At 42.3% G+C, this 15,815-nt stretch overlaps 1 protein-coding gene across 5 annotated transcripts in view; it reads right to left on the reverse strand.

Moving 5' to 3' along the window:
* SUGCT (succinyl-CoA:glutarate-CoA transferase) overlaps window positions 1-15,815 on the reverse strand; it is a 735,535-nt gene that overhangs the window by 690,528 nt on the left and 29,192 nt on the right. Inside the window, exon 2 of one of the 5 annotated variants that reach the window (XM_063667373.1) lies at window positions 1,138-1,225. The exons of the other annotated variants lie outside the window; for them this stretch is intronic. The gene's annotated coding sequence lies outside the window, so the exon portion shown is untranslated. The remainder of the gene's footprint in view (window positions 1-1,137; window positions 1,226-15,815) is intronic. 5 annotated transcript variants of the gene reach the window in all.

Here is a 15,815-nt window from a genome sequence, read left to right on the forward strand (position 1 = left end):
CATGCCTGTAATCCCAGCTACTCGGGAGGCTGAAGCAGGAGAATCGCTTGAACCCAGGAGGCAGAGGTTGCAGTAATCTGAGATGGCGCCATTACACTCCAGCCTGGGCAACAAAAGCAAAACTCTGTCTTAAAAAAAAAAAAAGAAAGAATTGCCCAATCAAGCCACAGAACTTTGAGAAAAAAATAAAGTCTTGTTTTAATGCACTAAGTTTTGAAGTAGTTTGTTATATCGCAATAGATTAATACAATGGCTTACAGCAGAGAAAACCTGTTATAGTAGTGAGAATGATCCTTTTTTACATAAAACATAATATCCTTCCGTGCTCAAAATCCTCTATGGCTTCCTACTAAACTTAGAATGAAATCCAAGTTCTTTCCACAGCTCACAAAATCCTGCTTGTTGTAGCCCTTGACACTTAAAAATATGATAGAAGGAAAAATATTATAGAAAGGCAGAAAGATCGAGATAAGAAAATCACCTACAGAGCAGAACAAAAAAATAAAATAAAAGTGGAAAATGGAGAAAAGGTAAGAAAAATAAAACATCAGTACAGGAAACCCAATAATATGAGCTTCTTTAGTGAACAGCAAAAACAGAAAAGAGAATATTACCAAAGAAATAATTCAGAAAAAATTGCCTAGAACTGAAAGGCATAAATTTCCAGATTGGAAGGTCCCTCTACTGGCCCAGTATAATGGATTTTAAAAAGACACAGAGCAAGCACACCAAGACATCACTGTGAAAATCTGGAATACTGACTTCTCTGACAAAAGATCTTAAACATTTCTAGGGAGAAAAAAGCAGGTCAGATATAAAGTATTGGATATCAGGAGGACATTGAATTTCTCAACAATGCTGAAAGACAAAACAAAAAACTGGAGCAAAAAAAACCTCTTAAAATTCTGAGGGGAGAAATTCTTTCTCCCTAAAATTCTAAACCCAATTAAAGCACAAGTCAAGTGTGAGGGTAGAAAAAAATACATTTTTAGTCACACAGGTTTTCAAAAACTACCTCTCATGCATCCTTTCTTGGAAAAATTACTTTCAAAGGTAATCTAGAAATTTAGAAAATTACTTTATAAGAAAATCATTCCTCCCCACCTGAATATAAGGAAGACTCTAGATCCAACTTACAAGTAAGTGACAGGAGCTATAGGAGACAGATGACTATGTTCAAGGACACCATACGGAAGCAGGCAGAAAATCCAGAATGCCTGAAACACTGCAGGAAATGGAAATGTTTATTTCTTTAACAAATAAAAAGGCAAGAAAAATGCAAGATGTAGAAGGAGACCCCAAATTAAAAGAGACTTAAGAGAAATGTCAACCAACCACAGTATATGAGCTTCACTTAGAGCCTGATTCAAACAAACTATTAAAAATCAGAAAACGGTAGGCAAGGTGGCTCATGCCTGTAATCCCAGCAGTTTGTGAGGCCAAGGCGGGCGTACCACTTAAGGTCAGGAATTCGAGACCAGCCTGGCCAACGTGGTGAAACTCCATCTCTACAAAAATACAAACATTTAGCTGGGTGTGGCGATGAGCGCCAGTAGTCCCAGCTACTCAGGAGGCTGAGACAGGATAATCTCTTGAACCCAGGAGGCAGAGGTTGCAGTGAGCCAAGATTACACCACTGCACTCCAGCCTGGGCAACACAGGGAGACTCTATCTCAAAAATAAAATAAAATAAAATAAAATAAAATAAAATACAAAAAGAATAAAATAAAATAAAGCAGGGGGTGAAGGGAAAGCTCAGGACGACAACAAGGAAGATACCAACACAATAGCTGAGAGGTTTGCCCTTGCATTGCGGTATGGGATAAATGGAGGATAGATATTGAGAAGGCAATTAAAGAAACTGGACAAATATTAACAAAGAGAAATAAAAAGGTATACATGAGCAGCAATGTAATCAGGGTATGAATAATAATTGTACTATTTTAAAAAATGTTTTAAACAAACGTAATTTAACAGTTTAATTTAGCAAGGAAAAAATGATTTGTGAAATCGGACAACCCCTCCCCACCCTCCCCCAAGTCACAGCAGATTTAGAGGGCCACCAGTGCTGCTTGTACAGTGGGCACGGTGGGAGAGAACTTATGGATAGAAAAAAGAAAGTGATGTGCAGGGAGCAGAAGCAAGGTATAGAAACAGCTAATGCCTTATCAGAACACGATCTGAACAGCTGGTGGCTGTAAGTCTTTGAGGTCCAGCTGCTGGGACTGGCTGAGAGTCAGCAACTATTATTGAAGCATACCCCTAAGTTAGGTTTTCAGTTTGCTTACCTACTAAATTAGGTTGTGGGTTGTAGGTTAAAACTCAAGTATGTGAGTATGGAGGCTTTCTTAGGCCAGATTTTAGTTTGATGAAACAGTATAATAACAGCCTAAATACTGAATAGTGATCTAACAAAATTTATAATTTGGAAGGATGGAAAGGGCATGAATATTTGTTCAAATGGTAGTGAAAGAAAGCTAGTCTTTTTTTTTTTTTTGGAGATGGAGTCTCACTCTGTCTCCCAGGCTTGCGATCTTGGCTCACTGCAATCTCCGCTTCCCAGGTTCAAGTGATTTTCCTGCCTCAGCCTCCCAAGTAGCTGGGATTACAGGCACCTGCCACCAGGCCCAGCTAATTTTTGTATTTTTAGTAGAGACGGGGTTTCGCCATGTTGGCCAGGCTGGTCTCAAACTCCTGACCTCAGGTGATCTGCCCACCTCCACCTTCCAAAGTGCTCCGATTACAGGTGTGAGGCACCGTGCGTGGCCTGAAAGCTAGTCTTTATCTCTACCGATAGTGCCTTAAAAAAAATAAATAAATAACATTATAATCAGGTTATTTAGCAATTTGGCAGGAAAAAAACGGCAAAAAGAATCGAAATTTGTTGTCTCTGGACAAAGGGAAGGGGCAGAAAGGCATAAGGGGTTACTCTTCTTCATAATTAACACCGTAGAACTTCTGAAGTTTTAAAACCAAGTATACCTAAAACTTTGATTTTAAAAATTAAAAAATAAATTATAAATTATATTACATTCGTGAACAACAGGGTGAAGTATCATTCTGTGTATCTCCTGCTATAACAGCCCCCTGCAGTGCTTTGATAAATATTTCCACTCTGAAGCTTTTACTGACTCATTGTACACATGGCAGCAGCACCACAGAGGAATTACAGTTAATACTCAGATTCTGTATTTGGAAATTTGACTACTCACTAAATTTTTTTTTTTTTTTTTGAGATGGAGTCTTGCTCTGTCGCCCAGGCTGGAGTGATCTCAGCTCACTGCAACCTCCACCTCCCGGGTTCAAGTGATTCTCCTGCCTCAGCCTCCCAAGTAGCTAGGATTACAGGCATGTGTCACCATGACCCGCTATTTTTTGTATTTTTAGTAGAGACAGGGTTTCGCCATGTTGGCCAGGCTGATCTCAAACGCCTCATCTCAGGTGATCCATCCGCCTCAGCCTCCCACAGTGCTGGCATTACGGGCATGAGCCAGCCACCACGCCCAGCCTACTCACTAAAATTTATTTGTAACCCCAAAATCAATACATGTGGAGCTTTAACGGTCATTCCCAGACATGCACAGTATGCAGGAAAATTTGAGTAGGTCATTGTGCATGTTCCCAGCTGAGGTTGAACAAGGTGATACTTGTTTCACCTCTCATACTATAAACAAGTGTCCTCTTGCAGTATATTTAATGTTACGTTTTTAACATTTTTATGCTTTTTGTTGGTGATCTGACTGTTTATGACCCAGAAGCATAGTGCTGGTCTAGTGTTCCTAAGCATAAGAAGGCCATGATGTGCCTTATGGAGAAAATACATTGTTAGATAAGCTTCATTCAGGCATGAGTTATAGTGCTGTAGATCATGAGTTGAATGTTAATGAATCAACAGGGTGTTAATGAAATCAATAAGTTGTCTTTACAAAGAAACACAGGCCAGGTGCGGTGATTCACAACTGTAATCCCAGCACTTTGGGAGGAGGAGGCAGGTGGATCACTTAAGGTCAGGAGTTAGAGACCAGCCTGGCCAGCATGGTGAAACCCTGTCTCTACTGAAAATACAAAAAGTAGCCGGGCATGTTGGTGCACACCTGTAATCCCAGCTACTAGGGGGGCTGAGGCAGGAGAATCGCTTGAACCCGGGAGGCAGAGGCTGCAGTGAGCCGAGATTGCACCACTACACTCCAGCCTGGGAGACAGAGTGAGACTCTGTCTTGAAAAAAAAAAAAAAATTTAAACGCAGTACAGTGAAGGATATCATGAATACAATTAGAAGATAAATGACAGCCTGAAAGGCTAAAAAATAAAGAAGAAAGGTTTTTAGGTATAAAGAACTCTCACATATCAGTAAAAAAATAAACACAGCCTAATGGAAAAGTGGGAAAAGAACATGAACAATCAACTCACAAATAAATAAAAATCTCCAGTATCATAGCAAAAGATGTTCATAGCAATTCCACTTAAAATCAAAAAGATGAATATTACCACAATAAAATTCTTTTTCTCACCACATTGGAAAACATTTAAAAGATAACTATTCAATACTCGCAAAAGTGGGGTGAAATGGACACTTTCATACATTGTGGAATATCAATCAGTTAACAATCTTTTAGGAGAGCAATTGACACTTTCTATAATATTTTAAAATCTTAATAGCCTTTAATTAAGTTTTCCTGTTGGCAGAATTGAATTCACAGGAACATTCTACAAGTATGCTAAGATATAGGTATAAAAATGTTCACGGGAGAAATTTTATTTTGATTTTCTGCTGTACCTTATTTAGATGTTTTATAATCAACTTTATTCACTTATTTATTTTTTTAGAGACAAGGTCTGGGCTTTGTTGCCCAGGCTAGAGTGCAGTGGCAGGAACATACATAGTTAGTTCACTGTAACCTCGACCTTCTGGGCTCAAGCAATCCTCTCACCTGAGCCTGCTAAGTAGCTGAGGCTACAGGCATGAGCCACTGCGTCCAGCACCTAATTAACTTTATTGAAGAATGACTTACATATAATAGTAATATATGTAATAAATTATAATATTCTTAGCCAGGTGTGGTGGCATGCTTGTGGCCCTATCTGAGAAGCTGAGATGGGGAAATAACATGAGCCCAGGAGTTTAAGGTTACAGAGAGCCATGATGGGCCAGGTGCAGTGGCTCACGCCTATAATCCCAGCACTCTGGGAGGCCGAGGTGAGTGGATCACCTGAGGTCAGGAGTTCAAGACCAGCCTGGCCAACATGACAAAACCCCGTCTCTATTAAAAATACAAAAATTAGCCAGGCATGGTGGCACACACCTGTAATCCCAGCTACTTGGAAGGCTGAGACAGGAGAATTGCTCCAACTCAGGAAGCAGAGGTTGCAGTGAGCCAAGATCACACCACTGCACTCCAGCCTGGGGGACAGAGTGAGACTCCATCTCAAAAAACAAAACAAAAACAATACAGTGAGCCATGATTACACCACTGCATTCTAGCCTGAGCAACAGAGCAAGACCCTGTTTCTAAGAAAAATACACACACACACACAGAGGATATACATTATATAAATAAATTATGTTATACAAATAACTATATATAATACATTATATATAATTTATATGATATACTATATATTATTTCTATAAATATGATAAATTATACAATTAAATAAATTTTGACAGATGTATACACCTGTGAAATTGAGAGACACGACTAGCTGGATTTCCTAGTCCGACTAAGAATTCCTAAGCCTAGCTGGGAAGGTGACCACACCCACCTTTAAACACGGGGCTTCTAACTCACCTCACACCCAACCAATCAGGTAGTAAAGAGGGCTCACTAAGATACAAATTAGGCTAAAAGCAGGAGGTAAAGAAATAGACAAATCATATATCACCTGAGAGCACAGGGGAAGGTACAATGGGATATAAACCCCAGGCATTCGAACCGGGAGTGGGCAACCCCCTTTGGGACCCCTCCCATTGTATGGGAGCTCTGTTTTCACTCTATTAAATCTTGCAACTGCACACTCTTCTGGTCCGTGTTTGTTATGGCTCGAGCTGAGCTTTCGCTTGCTGTCCACCACTGCTGTTTGCCGCTGTCACGGACCCGCCGCTGACTTCCACTCCTCCGGATCCGGCAGGGTGTCTGCTGTGTTTCTGATCCAGCGAGACGCCCTTTGCTGCTCTCAATCGGGCTAAAGGCTCGCCATTGTTCCTGCATGGCTAAGTGCCCAGGTTTGTCCTAATCGAACTGAACACTTGTCGCTGGGTCGCTGGGTTCCACGGTTCTCTTCCGTGACGCACAGCTTCTAATAGAGCTATAACACACACTGCATGGCCCAAGGTTCCATTCCTTGGAATCCGTGAGGCCAAGAACCCCAGGTCAAAGAACAAAAGGCTTGCCGCCATCTTGGGAGCGGCCCGCCACCATATCATGGGAGCTCTAAGGACAAAGACCCACCCGTAACATTTGGTGGCCTCGTCTGGGCATTCTCCAAAGCGGTAATATTGGACCACTTTTACTTGCTATTCTCTCCTATCCTTCCTTAGAATCAGAGGAAATACCAGGCACCTGTTGGCCAGTTAAAAACGATTAGTGTGGCTGCCGGACTTAAGACTCAGGTGTGAGGCTTCCCGGGAAAAGGCTTTCTAACAACCCCCAACCCTTCTGGTTGGGAGCAATGGTCTGCCTGGAACCAGCTTCTGCTTTCACAATTTTCCTGGAGAAGCTGAGGGCCGACTAGAGACAGAAAGGTGTCATCCTAAACTCCCAGCATTGGCCGGTCGAGATCTTGGTGCAGCCAGAAGTCTTTACTCAACAGTTGCCCATGCGTGCGCCCCTACATCTCTCCTTCTGACCCATACCTCCTGGGTCCCGACCATGACTTTTTTAAAGTGTAGCCTCAAAATTCTCCTTACCTCTGAATCTATTTCCTCTGATCCCTGCCTCCTAGGTACAAATGCTTCAGACCTTCACTTCCTCTCCCAAGTATTAGAGCAGGTTGTATCTCCAAAGGGATCTAAGGAAGCGCTATGCTGTGTCCTTAGGCATCTAGGCTATGAACCCAGGGAGTCTTGTCCCTGGTGCCCCTCCCAATATATAGCTCTCGACATGGGCAGTTATGTGGGACCCATTTCCCACCACCCTTGCCAGGACCCCAAGTTTGTAAATGGCTAGGATTCCTCTCCCATTGTGTAAGATGCTCTCCTCCCCCAATTTCTACCCAGCTTCCCCCACTGCAATACAATCTCCAAGCCTCGGCTCCTTGGCCAGGGCCTTAGAACTGATGACCCAGTACTTTAACAACTGGAACTGGGTCTATGACAACATAATAGATCAAGATGAAAGCGAATTGAGTAAATTAAAGGGAGACACATATTCCTATAGTGGCAAATGGGAGCAACAAGCAGACGTCCTTCCACTGTGTTCCCAAAATCCATCTACCGAGAGAGGGAAAGAGAGAAAAGGGAAAGAGAGAGAGAGGAAAAGAGAGAAAGAGAGATACACAAGTAGTTAAAGAAAAAACAGTATACCCTATTCCTTTAAAAGCCAGGGTAAATTTAAAACCTACAATTGATAATTGAAGGTCTTCTCGGTGACTCTATAACACTCCAATACTACCTTGTTGTCAGTGTAAACAAGAGCGTAGCCTGAAAATGCTGAGACCACTGACAACCCATAGCCCTCCTATCAAAAATCCTTAACCCACTAACCCGCGGATGGCCCAAATGCATTCAATCGGTAGTGGCAACTGCTTTGCTAGCAGAAGTAGAAAAGTAACGTTTAGAGGAAACCTCATTGTGAGCACAACTCACCAGCTCAGAATTATCCTAATTCAAAAAAAGCAAAAACGTAGCTTATTAACTCAAAAATCTAAAAGTATAGGGCTATTCTGTTAGAAAAAGGTGATTTAACACTAACCACTGAAAATTCCCTTAACCCAGCAGATTTCCTAACAGGGGATTTACATCTTAATTACCATACAAAAGTCCAACCAGACCTAGGAAGAACTCCATTCAGGACAAGAAGATAGATGGTTCCTCCAGGGTGACTGAGGGAAAAAATACAATAGGTATTCAGTAATTGATAGGGAAACACTTGTAAAAGCAGAGTTAGGAAAATTGGTCTGCTCAAACATATGAGCTGTTTGCACTCAGGCAAGCCTTAAAGTACTTACAAAAAAAGCAAACCCATCTTTTTCTCCTCGCTCTTCTTCTCGTAGGAAAAAGGCACATAGGATAAACAGGATTCATCTCTCATATTTCTTACCCAAAAGGACTTAATCTTGGGCAACAAAAAGTTTAAGGTCGATAATTGGGGCATATTCCTACAAAGGAAAGAAAGACAAAGGCCCTAGTGGGCAAAAACTCTATCTCAATCCTGACTCAAAAGGTTACCTACACCCTCTCTGAAACAAATTTGCATAAGAACTGTTGTTTATGGGAATGCATCTTGATGGGGCACCTGGGTTGTTATGAAATATTCAGGAACCCAGCCCAGATCTAGAACTCACCCCTGAGCGCAAAGGCAATGTCGGGCATGCTGGTAAAGGACCACTAGAATCCAGCAGCCCCAATCCCTTTCTTTGTGGTCAAGAGAGGCAGGAAAAGAGATGCAGGACTGCTACATCAGTGAGCATAACTAATCCGATAAGCAGAGGTCCATGGGTGGTTATGCACCCTGGAAAGGAACTCACCTCTGAGCGCAAAGGCAATGTTGGGCACGCTGGTAAAGGACCACTAGACTCCAGCAACCCAGACCCCTTTCTTTGTGGTCAAGAAAGGTGGGAAAACAGGTGCAGGACTGCTACATTGGTGAGCGTAACTAATCCGATAAGCAGAGGTCCGTGGGTGGTTATGCACCCTGGAAAGGAATAAGCATTAGGACCATAGAGGACACTCTAGCACTAATGCTCATTAGAAAATGACTAGAGGCGCTGGCATCCCTATGTTCTTTTTTCAGATGAAAAACGTTCCCCCTAAGGCAAAAACGCCCCTAAGATGTATTCTGGAGAGTTCGGCCCAGTCAGAGTGTATGTACCTTTTTTCCCTGTCAGACTTGAAGCAAACTAAAATAGACCTAGGTAAATTCTCAGATAACCCTGATGGCTATACTGATGTTTTATAAGGGTTAGGACAATCCTTTGATCTGACATGGAGAGATATATTGTTATTGCTAGATCAGACACTAACCCCAAATGAGAGAAGTGCCGCCGTAACTGCAGCCCGAGAGTCTGGCGATCTCTGGTATCTCAGTCAGGTCAATGATAGGATGACAACAGAGGAAAGAGAACGATTCCCCATAGGCCAGGAGGCAGTTCCCAGTGTAGACCCTCAATGGGACGCAGAATCAGAACATGGAGATTGGTGCCACAGACATTTGCTAACTTGCATGCCAGAAGGACTAAGGAAAACTAGGAATAAGCCTATAAATTATTCAATGATGTCCACTATAACACAGGGAAAGGAAGAGAGACTGCCTTTCTGGAGAGACTAAGGGAGGCATTGAGGAAGCATAGCTCTCTGTCACCTGACTCTATTGAAGGCCAACTACTCTTAAAGGATAAGTTTATCACTCAGTCAGTTGCAGACATTAGGAAAAAATTTCAGAAGTCCACCTTAGGCCCGAGCAAAACTTAAAAACCCTATTGAACTTGGCAACCTCAGTTTTTTATAATAGAGATCAGGAGGAGCAGGCAGAATGGGACAAGTGGGATAAAAAAAAAAGCCACCACTTTAGTCGTGGCCCTCAGGCAAGCGGACTTTGGAGGCTCTGGAAAAGGGAAAGGCTGGGCAAATCGAATGCTTAATAGGGCTTGCTTCCAGTGCAGTCTACAAGGACACTTTAAAAAAGATTGTCCGAATAGAAATAAGCCTCCCCCTCGTCCATGCCCGTTATGTCAAGGGAATCACTGGAAGGCCCACTGCCCCAGGGGACGAAGGTCCTCTGAGTCAGAAGCCACTAACCAGATGATCCAGCAGCAGGACTGAGGGTGCCCAGGGCAAGTGCCAGCCTATGCCATCACCCTCACAGAGCCCCAGGTATGCTTGACCATTGAGGGCCAGGAAGTTAACTGTCTCCTGGACACTGGCACGGCCTTCTCAGTCTTAATCTCCTGTCCCGGACAACTGTCCTCCAGATCTGTCACTATCCTAGGGGTCCTAGGACAGGCAGTCACTAGATACTTCTCCCAGCCACTAAGTTGTGACTAGGGAACTTTACTCTTTTCACATGGCTTTCTAATTATGCCTGAAAGCCCCACTCCTTTGTTAGGGAGAGACATCCTAGCAAAAGCAGGGGCCATTTTACACTATAATTAGGAGAAGGAAAAAGGGTAAATATATATACAGACTCTAAGTGTGCTTACCTAGTCCTCCATACCCATGCAGCAACATGGAGAGAAAGGGAATTCCTAACTTCCGAGGGAACACCTATCAAACATCAGGAAGCCATTAGGAGATTATTACTGACTGTACAGAAACCTAAAGAGGTGGCAGTCTTACACTGCTGGGGTCATCAGAAAGGAAAGAAAAGGGAAATAGAAGGGAACCACCAAGCAGATATTGAAGCCAAAAGATCCGCAAGGCGGGACCATCCATTAGAAATGCTTATAGAAGGACCCCTAGTATGGGGTAATCCCCTTTGGGAAACCAAGCCCCAGTACTCAGCAGAAGAAATAGAATGGGGAATCTCAAGAAAAAATAGTTTCCTCCCCTCAGGATGGCTAGCCACCGAAGAAGGAAAAATACTTTTGCCTGCAGCTAACCAATGGAAATTACTTAAAACCCTTCACCAAACCTTTCACTTAGGCATTGATAGCACCCATCAGATGGCCAAATCATTATTTACTGGACCAGGCCTTTTAAAAACTATCAAGCAGATAGTCAGGGCCCGTGAAGTGTGCTGAAGAAATAATCCCCTGCACTGCAGGCCATACATTTCAATCCCTGTATCTTTAACCTCCTTGTTAAGTTTATCTCTTCCATAATAAACGCTGTGAAGCTGTAAAACTACAAATTATTCTTCAAATGGAGCCCCAGATGCAGTCCATGACTAAGATCTACCGTGGACCCCTGGACCAGCCTGCTAGCCCATGCTACGATGTTGATGACACCGAAGGCACCCCTCCCGAGGAAGTCTCAACTGCATGACCCCTACTACGCTCCAATTCAGCAGGAAGCAGTTAGAATGGTCATCGGCCAACCTCCCCTACAGCACTTGCGTTTTCCTGTTGGGGGGTACTGAGAGACAAGACTAGCTGGATTTCCTAGGCCAACTAAGAATTCCTAAGCCTAGCTGGGAAGCTGACCACACCCACCTTTAAACACGGGGCTTCTAACTCAGCTAACATCCAACCAATCAGGTAGTAAACAGGGCTCACTAAAATACAAATTAGACTAAAAGCAGGAGGTAAAGAAATAGTCAAATCATATATTACCTGAGAGCACAGGGGAAGGGACAATGATTGGGATATAAACCCCAGGCATTCGAGCCGGGAGTGGGCAACCCCCTTTGGGTCCCCTCCCATTGTATGGGAGCTCTGTTTTCACTCTATATAAAGTCTTGCAACTGCACACTCTTCTGGTCCATGTTTTTTATGGCTCAAGCTGAGCTTTGGCTCACTGTCCACCACTGCTGTTTGCCGCCGTCGCAGACCTGCCACTGACTTCCACCCCTCTGGATCTGGCAGGGTGTCTGCTGTGTTTCTGATCTAGCGAGGCACCCATTGCCGCTCTCGTTTGGGCTAAAGGCTCACTATTGTTCCTGCATTAAGTGCCTGGGTTCGTCCTAATCGAGCTGAACATTAGTCACTGGGTTCCACAGTTCTCTTCCGTGACCCACGACTTACAATAGAGCTATAAGACTCATTGCATGACCCAAGGTTCCATTCCTTGGAATCCATGAGGTCAAGAACCCCAGGTCAGAGAACAAAAGGCTTGCCGCCATCTTGGGAGCGGCCCACCCCATCTTAGGAGCAGCCTGCCACCATCTTGGGAGCTCTAAGAACAAAGACCCACCCATAACAAAATCACCTCCACAATCAAGAAAGAGAACTTTCTAGCACTTAAAACTTTCCACCTGCCCTCTGCAAACTACCTCTTCCTCAATTTCCAGCTTCAGACATCCACTGATCTGCTTTCTGTCACTATAATTTAATTTTCATTATCTAGAATTTTACATAAATGAGAAACAGTATGTAATTTTGTGTCTGGCTTCTCTCTTTAAGCATAATGATTCTGAGTTTCATCACGTTGTTGGATTTTTATGAGTACACTCTACTGTATGGATATACCACATTTGTTTATACTATATTCAGCTGTTGACGAACACTGAATTGGTTTTTAGGCTACAGTGAATCAAGATGCTATGAACATTTGTGTACAAATCTTTGTGAGAACATGTCTTCATTTCTCTTGTGTAAATACTTAGCGGAATGGCTGAGTTATATGGAAAGTGCATGTATAGCTTTTTAAGAAACTGTCTAAACAGATTTCTAAAATGCTTGTACCACACTGTATAAGAGTTCCATATGTTCCATATCTTTGAAACACAGGAATTGTTCTTTTTTTTTTTTTTTTTTTTTTTTTTGAGGTGGAGTCTCACTCTGTCACCCAGGCTGGAGTGCAGTGGTGCAATCTCGGCTCACTGCAACCTCCACCTCCCGGGTTCAAGCAATTCTCCTGCCTCAGCCTCCCAAGTAGCTGGAATTACAGGCACCCACCACCATGCCTGACTAATTTTTGTATTTTTAGTAGAGACAGGGTTTCATCATGTAGGCTAGGCTGCTCTCAAACTCCTGACCTCAGGTGATCTGCCTGCCTCAGCCTCCCAAAATGCTGGGATTACAGGTATGAGCCACCACGCCCACCATGGAATTGTTTATTTTTTAATGTTAGCTGTTTGAATGGGCGTATAAAGGTTTCTTGTTGGGGTTTAATTTGCATCTCACTGATGACTAATGATGTTAAATATCATTTCATGTAAGTAGTTGGCCATTTAATGAAACAAAAACTTTTAAATTGAATTCACTTAATATCAGATAATGGAATTTTATTATCTAATAAGACACTCAGAAAGGACTTCTAGAGCATATTTAAGTCAAAATCAATGAGTGAGTTTTAAATCATTAAGAGTCAGACTGCCTGGATTCAACTCCCTGCTCTACTATATACGAGCTCAGGGACATTGCATGAGGTAACTCCACTTCTCAAAGCTTCCCTTTCCTCATCTGAAGTACCTGTCTCATAGAGTTTGCAAGTTTTAAATGAAATGTTGTATATAAAGTGTTTAGTATACCCCCTGGCATAAAGTAAATGCCACTAAAAGTTGCAATTGTTATTTTTATTTTTTTAAAGATGGAGTCTAGCTCTGTCACCCAGGCTGGAGTGCAGAGGCACAATCTCGGCTCCCTGCAACCTCCACCTCCCAGGTTCAAGTGATTCTCCTGCCTCAGCCTCCTGAGTAGCTGGGATTTGGCACGTGCCACCACACCCAGCAAATTTTTAAATATTTTTTGTAGAGATGGGGTTTCACCATATTGGCCAGGCTGGTCTTGAATTCCTGACCTTAAGTGATCCGCCAGCCTCGGCCTCCCAAAGTTCTGCAGTTATAGGCGTGAACCACCACACCTGGCCTGCAATTGCTATTATTATCATCATTATCATATATGTATTATACAGTCACATGATCTATTACAGCAAATAACTTCTTGCTTGAAAACAAGAAAAGATAAACATATGATTATTCTAAGGAACAGGAAAAAAATCACTTCTTAATGCACTATACTTAAAAAGATATCTAGAGTCAAATTTTGCCTATTTCTGAAAGAACTGATGGGCTGGGTGGGAGTAGGGGATGATTACAAGGCATGAAACAGTTGGAAAAGGCATAAATTGTAATTTGTTGAAATATATTGAGCAGCTTGTATATCTCTCTGTCTTTTTGGCCTCTAGTATGGAAAGCTATTATGATGATACAGCTGGTCAACCATGCAAAGAAGTATAATTATAATGAAGCTGCCATCAATTCTATGCTTGCCAAAGCTGCTTGGTAGGACTCCCCTGGTACTTGGCCCTGGGGTTTAGACGACACAAATAAACTTGAGCAACACCAGAGCAGGGATAATTGACAGATGCCCACACAAGTGGTTCATCTGTGTGACAGGAATCATGGCATCCCTTCCCACCCATACTAGCCAACTATTGAGATTAAAAAAAATTCTTAAAGGCCAAGTCACAAAACAAACTGCTCAAACAGCAATATGAAACAGAAACCTGTGATATACACCAAAATAATTTTTTAATTTGATGATTTACAGAGAATTTAACCACCAGACCTTATGCATGAGGAGGCAGAAAATGGGCCTCTCTTCAAAGCATGCTCTCTTAATCTGCTGAAGCTTTATCTATAATAGTTAGCATGATGTTTCCTTTCCAGCATGTGTCTGAAGTCATGGAAGAAGCTCTGTTCCTAACAACCTAGTTTGATAGGAAATTTTAGGAGTGGAGGGCACCTGGAAAATTAGTATCCACTGGAAGACATTCCAAGGAAATAATAATTTGGGAATCAGCAGGCAATAATTGTTTTCAATTTCTAGGTTCATGGGAAATAAGAAACAAGGTTCGTGGAAAAGGAGAGTAAAAGATCTTCATGGACTCAAGGAGGCTTCAATTCTGTTCATCACGGAAATTCATGAGTATGTATTGACATAACTATGGATTAATTATTGTCTCATCATCATCCACTTTACTCCTCTTAAAAACAATCACTCACAAAAAAATCACATCGAGATGATAATTTTTAATTAGATTTCTTTTTCTGAAATCTCTGGAGGCAGAGGGGACATGAATTTTCAGCATCAAATGTTTATGCATAATAAATAAAATAGGAGTTCACCTTCCAATTCAACTAATTAATATTAATTTTCTGAAGCCTCTGTTACATTAATAAAGTACATAAAAGAGGCACAACAAAAACAGGAAAAAAAATCCTCAACTTTTGCAATTAATTTCCATGTTTTCTCTTTACATAAACAATTCAGGCAAGGTGTGGTGGCTCATGCCTGTAATCCCAGCACTTCGGGAGGCCAAGGCAGGTGGATCACAAGGTCAGTAGTTCAAGACCAGCTTGGCCAATATGGTGAAACCTCATCTCTACCAAAAATACAAAAAAATTAGCCGGGTGTGGTGGCAAGTACCTGTAGTCCCTGCTACTTGGGAGGCTGAGGCAGGAGAATCGCTTGAACCCAGGAGGAGAAGGTTGCAGTGAACTAGCCAATATTGCACCACTGCACTCCAGTCTGCATGACAGAATGAGACTCCGCCTCAAAAAAAAAAAGAAATTCAAGGGTCAGGCATGGTGGCTCACACCTATAATCCCAGGACTTTGGGGGGCCAAGGTGGACAGATCGCCTGAGGCCAGGAGTTCGAGACCATCCTGGCCAACATAGTGAAACCCCATCTCTACTAAAATACAAAAATTAGCTGGGCGTGGTGGTGCATGCTTGTAGTCCCAGCTGTTTGGGAGGCTGAGGCAGGAGAATTGCTCAAACTCAGGACGTGGAAACTGCAGTGAGCTGAGATCACGCCACTGCCCTTCAGTCTGGGTGACAGAGCTAGACTCTGTCAAAAAAAAAAAAAAAAAAAAAAAAATTCAATTCAAAAAATTAAGAAAATAGAGCTAAAGAAAATTGACAAAATTGAAATCACTCATTTTTTAATCATTTAAAGGTAACAATTGGTAGTGTTTTGGGTATAAATCCTTTCAGAGATAGACAAGTGGGTGGGTGCATATATAGATGCACCATTTTTGTTCAAAAAAATCTAA

The sequence above is a fragment of the Pongo pygmaeus genome, chromosome 6, assembly GCF_028885625.2.
Source record: "Pongo pygmaeus isolate AG05252 chromosome 6, NHGRI_mPonPyg2-v2.0_pri, whole genome shotgun sequence".
In the NCBI taxonomy this organism is placed as follows: domain Eukaryota; kingdom Metazoa; phylum Chordata; class Mammalia; order Primates; family Hominidae; genus Pongo; species Pongo pygmaeus.